This window comes from Belonocnema kinseyi, chromosome 5 (assembly GCF_010883055.1).
Source record: "Belonocnema kinseyi isolate 2016_QV_RU_SX_M_011 chromosome 5, B_treatae_v1, whole genome shotgun sequence".
In the NCBI taxonomy this organism is placed as follows: domain Eukaryota; kingdom Metazoa; phylum Arthropoda; class Insecta; order Hymenoptera; family Cynipidae; genus Belonocnema; species Belonocnema kinseyi.
The window spans coordinates 134256298-134267002 of NC_046661.1; positions in this window are offsets into that span (position 1 = coordinate 134256298).

The window sequence follows — 10705 nt, forward strand, 5'->3', positions numbered from 1 at the left end:
TATTTATTATATTCTGGGACAAAAATCCAGTCAGGATATGTTGAGAGTTGGTAAGGTTCAAGACCTCCAATACAATCAGAGTGATCGGACAATACTAGAGTAACGGGGCTGCCTGCTTGAAAATCCATTAAAAGAGCAGTAGTCAGATTATTACTACATGGCCAACCACGTAGGCGTAATGGAATTCTCGTTGTTCTAACTTCTGCTCGATTATTATCAATTGGAAGAGTTCGTGCACGAGAAGTTACATTAGGATGTGATCTGCGTGGGTGTGATGTTTCATTTTCAGATCCATTAGCACCTAATTTTGGAAAAATAAAATTCATTAATAATTTTAAATCGCGCAGACTGGATAGCGAATGCATGATGGATTCCATTATTGCTTATATCGTTGTACATGAAGCCGTGCAATTAAAGTGGATTCCATGTGTTACAGTTATAATTGGTAATTTCGTATAGCGCGATATTTAAAAGTAATTCGTTCCGAAGTAAAGTTCGATTTTTATATGTCTAGAGTAAATTAATGAAATACTTTGTGTGTTATTCATTCTCCATTTATGGAATCAATCTACTGGTTGTTCGTTGGCGATTGCAACTAATTTCCTGCGGTGCGCTGAACGTTATGGTAACGTGGTGGTTTCTAGTAAAAAAATGTTAATGATAATTTTTGGATTCCTAATTTATAAATTTATATTTCAATATAATGTTCGGTTTATAAATCGCAGTCTATGTTAATTCTTGAGCTTTAAATTCATATTGTATACTGATTATCGTTTGAATATTTTTAACTTATGTACGGGCCCATTTCCGTCCTTAGATCTTATATTGAAATTTCTTTTCTTATTAAAGTCAGAATTTCCAATACTGATTTTAATTTGTCAGCTTGCCTTCAACTTTACTATTTCTTACTGTGCTGTCGAGAAATTTTAAACACGCTTCAGTAGTTCATATTAATCCAGTTCCAAAGAATAAACACAAAATAAGGAATTATTAATGTTGAATGTAATTTCTTTGCATCATGAGATTCACACTCAATAATAAGAAACTCTTTCATATAACCAGGATAACCAGGCAGAAAGAACAGAAAATGAGACCAAGAATCAAAGACACGCAAATTCGAAGAATGCAATGATGATTATCATCAAGTAGGTGTTGTACCAACTGTTCACATTAAAGAAAAATTCAAACGTCTATAAACAAAACAGAATGAATTAGCACAAGCAAGAAGAGCTAAAGAATTTATGAACGCCATAATATAAATTGGCTGAGCTCTAAAATGAAAGAGTTCGTATCTTTAAGACGAACTTATACTAAAAAATTGAAAGAACTTGCTTTCAAAAAATAAAATCATACAGTTTGTATTTGTGTACATCCAGAAAATTCGGAATTATTGTTGACCAAAGTAAATCTTAGGCACTTAACAGGAGAAACAGTTTTGCTTTTAATGATAACAGAATTAAAGAAATTACATTTAAAAAATCGCTGCAAGCCAACAGATTTACATTAAAAACTCTGTTAATGAAGGTTGTTAAATTAGCAGAGGATCTTTGCGAGTCACTTTCCAAATTGAGAACTTAGTATTTCATTACGGAGAAAGAGTCACTATTTTTTTAAAACATTAAGGAAATGTTGATAAAAGGTGATTTTATAATTTGCTTTAATTTCGCAGAGAACTGCGTTTTCGCAATTTAAAATTCAGCGCAATCAATCCAATGGAATCACAATCAAGTGACAATGTTTAATATAGTGATTTATTATAAAGAAGGCAACGAAGAGCATCACCAAAACATATATATCCTATCAGATAATTTATCTCGTATTACCTTTCCGTTCTATGAATGTCAAAAAATCACAGTAAATTATTTTGGAGTCAATTTTTAATCTAAAAACTAAAAAAATGTTCTTCAGTAGCAAGAAGAATCTTTATCTAGCTACCATAAAATTCATAAAAAGATTTTCGAGCGGAGCAAAAGCACTGGATACATTCCAGTATCACGCGTTTATACCTACTCAAGCAGAAAACCTACCGAGAAACCAATTTTCACCATATACGGAATATGACACTTTCAAAAAATGAAAAAAAAAAACTAGACCATCTGAAATGAAAAATAAAATAAATAAAAAAATTTACAAAAGTAATGACTTCAGTTTTTGTTTAACATGGAATACTTAAAGTACTTTATAGAGTTAGCGTATTGTTGTATGATCCAAAATCATTTGACACATTCAATTTTTAAATTTTCGTAAGATTGCCTTCTCTTGTTGTTTCAGCAAATTAAAAAAAAATGTTACGTAATCGCGTTATTACATAATTTTTTTTACATTTTAAATTTCTATACATTTAACTTGATATATGAGTCTGGGAAAGTGTGTCCCGGACTCAAGTGTCCGACTTGTATGGTTGTATAAAACAAAACAAAATAAATCGAAAATTCCTTTTCCAAAAATCAGTTAAAGCTCTAGTTTTTGAGATACAAAGGATTTAAACCGAACCAATCAGGAGCACGGTATAAACAGTCGTGCTCCTGATTGGTCCAGCCTAAATATTTAATAATTGAAAATCTAAAACTTCAACTGAATTTTGGAAAAGGAATTTTCTATTTTTTAAAATTTGTATACAGATATTTAAGTCCGGGCACTTGAGTCTGGGACACCCTGTATAGCCCTAAATAAATTCATATATTTTAATGCATAAGAAGATACATTGTAACTTTATAGAGTTTTATACCGTACTTTTATGCTTTAAAATTGTAAAAAGAACTTTTATAACTGCAAAATAAATCTTTTCAATGAAAAAACGTCTTTTCATGAGAAAATCTTTTCCTAAAGAACTTTAAATTATAAAAGTCGAGAAAATTCAAGGATACTACTATATTACACTTACATTTGAAGTTAATTAAAGCTGAGATTGAAAGTAGTAAAATACAGACGACAATCTTCATTTTATCTAGCCGTAAGCAGATTATTGAAAAATTTCGTAAGCGGGACCTAATTATCTTCACAATATTTTAACTGCTAGAATCTCAACCACCATCCGATTACGTAACTTCATTATTCTTTGTTTTCTCTGATTTATGACTTATGTTACTTTCAGAAGAAAAGCAAACATACTTAAAACCCCATTTGATATAATTTCTCCGAAATATAAGATAAAGCTTTGATCATGACATATTATATTACAATTATGATTAAATAAAAGAGAAATATTCGTGTCTCTGAATATTTGAACCAAAATAAGAAATAAAAATAATAATAAGAATGCGTGTAAAACCTATTGAATCGATTTTAATTAAATTAAGTGAGTTCACAAAATACAGCAACGATTAAATCATTTTTAATCGGTACTATAACAGTACATTTTCACACTAATATCGAACCGTATTTTATACCATGAAATGTGAAAAAATCATGTTAAAATTGAGATTTTGAGGTTAGAGTGGTATAAAATTATTTTCATATTAACATTATATTTTTCAACGAAAGACTATTTTGATTAAAGTCTTGCACACATTTCTTTCAGGAGTACGTTCTACCACAATAATATCTTTGGGTAACGTTACTGTGTGTTACTTTATTAATTTGTTTAAAGGTTATGTCAGATGTCATGGCAACCATTCAGGGTACATTTTTTTCTCTCATTTTTTTCCCTGGTATTTCTCCCTACAATACAAACATATTAGATATTCGAGATACTGTCTGATAGCGAAACACGCTTATATTAATTCGCGTCGGTTTCGTGACAAGTTTGAGGCTTCTATAAATATAAAGATATTTATTATATAGGTCTTATCATATATATACAAAATCAGCGGCTTTGAGAGCATTATAAAAACTGTTAAGGTTTCCAGACGTTGATGGCCAATGTTAAATGATTAGCAATTTTCTCGACTTTATGTTGTCTTATAGTTGATTAAAGAGCAGTCCATGAAAAGACTTTTCTTGAAATGTAAGATAATATAATAATGTATGATTCGAATAATGAAGCTTGACCTCTAGAGAAACACACAAAACGCCTAAGTATGCAATTGAGATAAATAGTCGCATTAAAGCGTCGCACGACGAGTAATTACAAATTGTTTCATAATGCAATCGTTTATTGCGCTCGAAATGTGCCAAATACACCGTCAAACACAAATTTTGTGGAAAAAAATGTAGGCGTAACTTGTTATATAATTTGTAATAAAAAGCGTTAATATGTGGAGGAGTTTGTGGTTGGTGAGGTATCCCACCTTAAAAACACAGTTTCGAAACATACCATTTTCACGAACTTCAAATTTGCTTATAAGCATTACCAATTAGATATTTCACCAGTTCATTCACCGACTAAGTAATTAGTGGAAAATAGTTTGTTCATACAATTCCGAAAACTATTCGCATCCAATTGGTAGAAGAAGGCTGATAATATTGGGTCTGTATAATTTAATCTAATCAACAAAACGGATTTTGCTTCCATGGTTCTAAAGTACATTGAATGTGCTCATATGCACGTGACACATATTTCAAAAAGTGTGCAATTGAGTAGGCACAACAAGATAACTATTTATGGCAGTGATGGCTAAAATATTATTGTACCAGTTTTCAAAAGATTTCAATTCTCATGGAATTCTGAAGACCGCATGCACATCCTTTTAAGGGCTGGTGAACTATGTTCGGTATCTCGCAATCTTATCAACACAACATAATTGTGCTGATGCGATTCTGAGGTACTTTAAATGCACTGATTAGCGACACTAGGAAACCTAATTGCGCTCCAATACAGGACCTTAAAATCAGGATTCATCTTTTACCTGAAAAGCAATGATGTATGATATATCCCTAAAGTTCTTATCATCATATTATAACGTCACTTGCAGGATTCTGAATCATTTCAAATGCCCCTCAAATCTCCAGTTTAATAAAATTACAGTTACCGTAAAATTCTGAGAAGTGCACGAACATATGGTAGGGTGGTGAAATGCTGCCTGTATCTCTCAATCTAATGAACTTAACGTAAATGTGCTCGTGAAATAACAAATCGTCTTGCTTCAAAGCCATTATTTGTACTATTTTAATAAAAAGAGATATTTCGGGATTCACTCGTGTAAAAAACTACGAATTGTTTGCCGACGTTTCGTGAACATTGCATTTCACATCTTCAGGACTGACCTGAAACTGCGGTATCAAGTCCTGATGTTCTTAGGTATACTTCTTACGATGCCTGTGATTGACCAAACCCCCCCCCCCTACTTCCGGTGGAGACTGGTCGAACTTGATTGGCTAATCAAGTCTTTTTTCAAAAATCCAGGAGAATGGAAAGCCAAATCGGATTGGTATTATATCCATTCTTCCTATTGATGTTATTAGGGTGTTTTGAGATTTCGATTGCTTCTCTATGTTTTCTTGGAAATTTGTTATGTGTTTCTGCAATGACTGTTGTTTCATCAAATAAAATGTTATGTCCTGTTTCGATATGATTTTCAGCTAGTGCTGATTGCGTGAAATGTTTTAGCCGGACTTTACTTTAATGTTCCTCCATACGTTGGCTCACCGCTCTCCCGGTTTCTCCAATATAGACTTTGCTACAAGAACAAGGGATTTTATGTACTCCTGGATCACTGAAGGGTGCCTTTTTATGTTCAGGGTTATTTAGTAGTCTTCCTATTTTCGCAGGTGGTTTAAATATGGTTTGGATGTTGTGTTTGTTGAGAATTCTTCCTATTTGTTACGTGACACCTTGGATGTAGGGTAGGGTGGTGTTCATTTTTCTCTCTCATTCTTTCGTAGGTTGTGTTGACTTGCTTATTTGAGTATATTTTCTTATTGCTTCAGCAATTCGTTTGTTTGTGTAATCGTTCTGTATTAGGATTTGTTTAAAGTTTTGTAATTCGTTTTGTAAGTTATCTTTGTCTGTAATGGAGACGGCTCTGTATACAAGGGAGTTGATGACCGATTGTTTTTGAGATGGGTGATGGTGGGAGGAGACATACAGGTATCTGTTTGTATGCGTGGGTTTTCTGAAAACTTCATGTCCTAATGTGTTATCAGATTTTCTGTAAACTGATACGTCCAAGAAAGGAAATTTTGCGTTTTGTTCTATTTCCATGGTGAACTGGATATTAGGATGTAATTGATTGATAAAATCGAAAAACTTATTTAGTTTATCTCGCCCATGTCGTCAGATGACAAACGTGTCATCAACGTAACGGAACCAGAATTCTGGTATAAGTTTGGCTTGGTTGAAGATTTGAGTTTATAGATGTTCCATAAAGTCATTGACTATTACAGGTGAGATTGGAGATCCCATTGATGCCCCTGAGGTTTGTTTGTAGAATTGTTTATTGAACGAGAAGTAAGTATTATTGAGACATTGTTCTATCAAAGGTGCATGCTCGGAAGGGAAGTTTGTGAAAGATTTAATAATATCAATTTTATCCGAGATTGGTACTTTCGTAAAAAGAGATGCTATGTCGAAACACACTATGATGTCTTAGGATTGAATGTGAATCTGTTGTATCTTCTTAATAAAGTCAAATGAGTTTTGGACGTGAGTGATGGAGTTTCCTGTAAAAGGATTTAGTTTTGCAGCGAGGAAACGTGCTAGGCTGTAAGATGGTGAGTTTATTGCGCTGACGATCGGTCTGAGTGGAATGTTTTCTTTGTGGATTTTTGGGAGCCCGTAAAGTTTTGGAGTGATGGGATTAGTAGGTATTAAGTTAGATATTGTTTGGCTATCAAATTTAGAGTCTTCGAGAAGAGTCTTTGTTTTACTGACTATTGTTTTTCTGGGGTCCTTTTTAAGTTTTTTTTATGTATCGTCAGTTAGAAGGTCCATGATTTTGTTGTTGTAGTTTTCTTTAATCATTTATACAGTTGTGTTGCCTTTGTCTGCGGGTAATATTATAATATCTTTATTTTGATTGAGTTCTTTAATTGTGGTTTTTTTCTGTTTTTTTAAGTTTGAGGATGGAAATTGAGCTTGGCGTAAAATGTTAGTTGTCCTGCGTCGTATGTCCTTCGCTTTTTCGGGTTGAAGGGTATATATTGTGGATTCTTAATTGCTGATTATTTCTTCTTTTGGGATTTGCGATGGAACTAAAGCAAAATTATGTCCTTTAGATAAGGCTAAAATCATTTTATTTTTGAGAGGGTGGTCAGAGATGTTTTTTTACTGTATTTGTTAGTTGAGTTTGCTTTACTGGAAGTAATTTGTCAAATTTTGTTTTTTGTTTTTAAATGGAAAGCTCTTTAATCCGTTGGGATTGGTCAAACGATATGCGGTCCAATGTGGATCAAATGTCAAATCTGGGGGTATTTGATAGAAAAAGATGAAGCTTTAATAGTTTTTTAGAGGTAGTGTTTTAATGGTTTCTTTAAAATTTATAAATTAATTTTTCTAAATAATTTTCAATTGATATTAATGAAGTCATAATGTACATGTCAGCAATACCGACAGCTAAAAATATTTCTAGTGGATGCTAAAAGCATGCTTACTAACGGTGCGTAAGGAAACGCAATACGGCTCCAAAAGTATCGGATTGCAATATCTAATTAAATTTCTTATTCTCTAGTACACAACGTATTAGTGCTACAAAGCATAATATTTTCCTCCGATATCTGAAGATGAAGATCATTTACGTAATTGAAAGCTCGGCACCAGCCGATTAAATATCCCGGCAAAGGAGGAAGAGAAAAGGGCTACCTTTAACAAGGTTTTGGTGGTTCGGAACCCGCCTTAAGATGTAGGGCCCAACAACATTTCAACACAGAAATTTTTAATCATCAATTTAAAAGTTCTGACAAAAAATTCAAAAATTTGTTTGAATTTGAAAAAATTTTAAAATACATCTAGATTTTTTAAGATTTTGAAATAAAATTGTAAAGCTTTTGAAGGATGCCTAGACTTTTTAAAATAAAAATAATTAAACTTTTAATTTAAGAACTGTCAAGTTAAAACAATTATTTGTTAATTTTTAATGTGTCTACCTTAAAATTACTTAAAATAATATAATTTTGAAAATTTGTTAAAGTTCATTGCTTGATTCTTTGATTTAGACTATTGAAAATGTTAACGTGGATTTATATTTTTGGAACATAATCTGAATCTTTAAACTCTATAATTTATAAAAGTTCTAAATTTTACAGTTTATTTGTATTTTATTTAAAACTGTTCAATTCAAAAGTTTTAGTACCTTCAATTTGGTAAGTGTACATTTTTTAACATTTGAATACACATTTTTTGAATTGAAAAGTTTTAAAATTCAATTTTAAAAGTTATGAATTCAAGGGTTTCACTTTGAATGCTTTAATTTGTTATTTATTGTTTATTACTCTATATGGAAAAATGTTTAGAATATAGTTTTATTTTTTAAATTTCATTGGCCGTGAAAAATTTGCGAACCGGGAAAACCCCATAAATGACCGAGAATTTTGTTCTTCGACTAAAACGGCAAACCTAAATATGCAATTGATAAGTCTAAAAAAAGCAATTATATTTTAGTAACATTTTAGATGAAAGAGAACCGAAATTACTTGATTTTTATCGTTAACGAGTCATACTCAATAAAACCGACCTAAAAAGTTTTGTGTTTGAGAATGAAAGATCAGTCTAATTCAGCATCATGAATATTTACCATATCACTGTTTATATTATTTTCAAATGTAGATAGCACAGCACAAAAACACAATTATAATTATCGTGATAATTTCGAATTTGATTCAAAATCACAGCTGATCGCATGTAAACGTTAAGCACTCATCTAACGAGTACTAGCGCATACCACCGACAGGGGCGCTGCGGTTCTTCCGCTTCCACAACGAATAACCTAGTATATGAATGACCACAATATCTTAAATTGTGGACTCTGCTCTTCTCAAATCACTCAATTGCATTACAAAAGATGTGTCAATAGTGCATATGTTCCAATATCTGGTATTTACTTGACTCGTAAAGAAATTCAAACCTTCTTTTTCCATGAAAAAGTGTTTTTAAGCCCCTATTCGGAAAAAATTGCAGGTGCATTTTTCAGTGAAGCCGTTCAAGAAATACTTGAAAAATCTGTTCTCAGTTTACTGCCGCCTCTATCTTGCAAAAATGAAGATGGCGATTCTACTCTACATCTGCGCAATTTTTTTTTATTTAATAAGTAAGTGTAATAAAATATAGTAGTAATATTGATAAAGAATATTACACATGTTCTGAAAAAGTAGTTTTGCAACAAATCTCGATGAGTTTGCTTATTTTTAAGACATTTAAATAATTTTGTCAAGAAATATTTAGCCTTAAAATGAAACGTTTTCCTAACAAAATCTTCATTTTGAAATCATGGTTTTAACACCACTTTGCTAAATCTAGAAATGTGTTCCTATAAAAATCTAAACATGCAAAAATCATTTCCGAATCCTACTCGTAAAATTCAAAGCAGTCCGAACACCAAAAATCGTTACATGATTCGTGGCAAGCACTCATTTGTGACCAGATGTTAGAAAAGGTATTAACAATTTGTATTATACGTGTAAATGAAACCTGGGCAAAGATAACGTTATATCAACAAATTAATAATATGTTATCTCTGCTCGTGCTTCAAATATTTTATATATGTATATGCAGCATTTATGCTATATTCATTATTTTTCGATATTTAAGTAGTAGTATTAGCGCTAGCGCTAATGGTTTTCAGAATTTTTAAGGAGCAGTTTATTATATCCGTATTTCAAAATAATACTTTTAATCAAAACCCCTTTGTCTTTAAAGCTATAAACATATGTATACATCCATTTTGCAAATTTTTTATGCGATTTCCTAACTCAATTTGATACTTGACATTTTTTTTGTAATGACCAACACATATTTTTCTACTGTACAAAAAATTACAAGTGCATGCTTTTTCTTTTAGAAACTGCAAAAAGTTCATCTGTTCAACATTCTGCTGCTCCTGAAATTGGCCACGTTTTTGTAGAAGTTGAAGGTTTTGGCAACAATGTTTTCAAAGGAGTTCTAAAACCTGGTCAAATTCCTCTTTGGATGATTAGTTCAGAGATACAAATTGATTCAGAAGTGCAGGCTTATGGATATATAAATCATGGGAGAGGACTTCTGCGTTTCAGTGCAACTCTTCAAAACCTCGATGTCGAAGAGGATATTAAAGAAACCCGCTGTTTTGTAAAAGTGGGTGAGTCGGTTTATTTATCACGCCTTGGCCCTAACTATTTACGTATAGAGGCTTCTGGAGGATCGAGAATTTTTGTTCATTGTCCAAATGGAACCACTTTGGCAGGGATGCTACATCTTTGGGATGGTCCTGTGCCTGTCTGGGTTGTTTAAGAAAACGGGGAATTAGGAACTGCATATTTCACGAGTTGCGCTACGAATTGTACTCTTTCTGCAGTTTTTTGTTCCTTGAGCCAAAAGTCCAAGCTACTGCAAGCGCTTCTAATGAAAAACAGGTAGTAAAGGGTATATGATTTAAGGGCTCTATAGGATTAATCAAATCAGGCATTGGAAGCGGTCCAGAAACAATACTACCCATTTGATAGAGTGAAGGAAGGACTCCGGCCTGAAAGCTTCTCTTTTGGGTAAAAATACCACTGTTTAGAAAAAACTATATCTATTTTGGTTGCGGTAGTCGATAGTATTATTATATTGATATTGGTGATTGAATAAAAGTGTTGTCAATATTTGTGAATGTTTTTGGTTATCAGAAAAACCCTTCTTTCAACAGCTCTTATA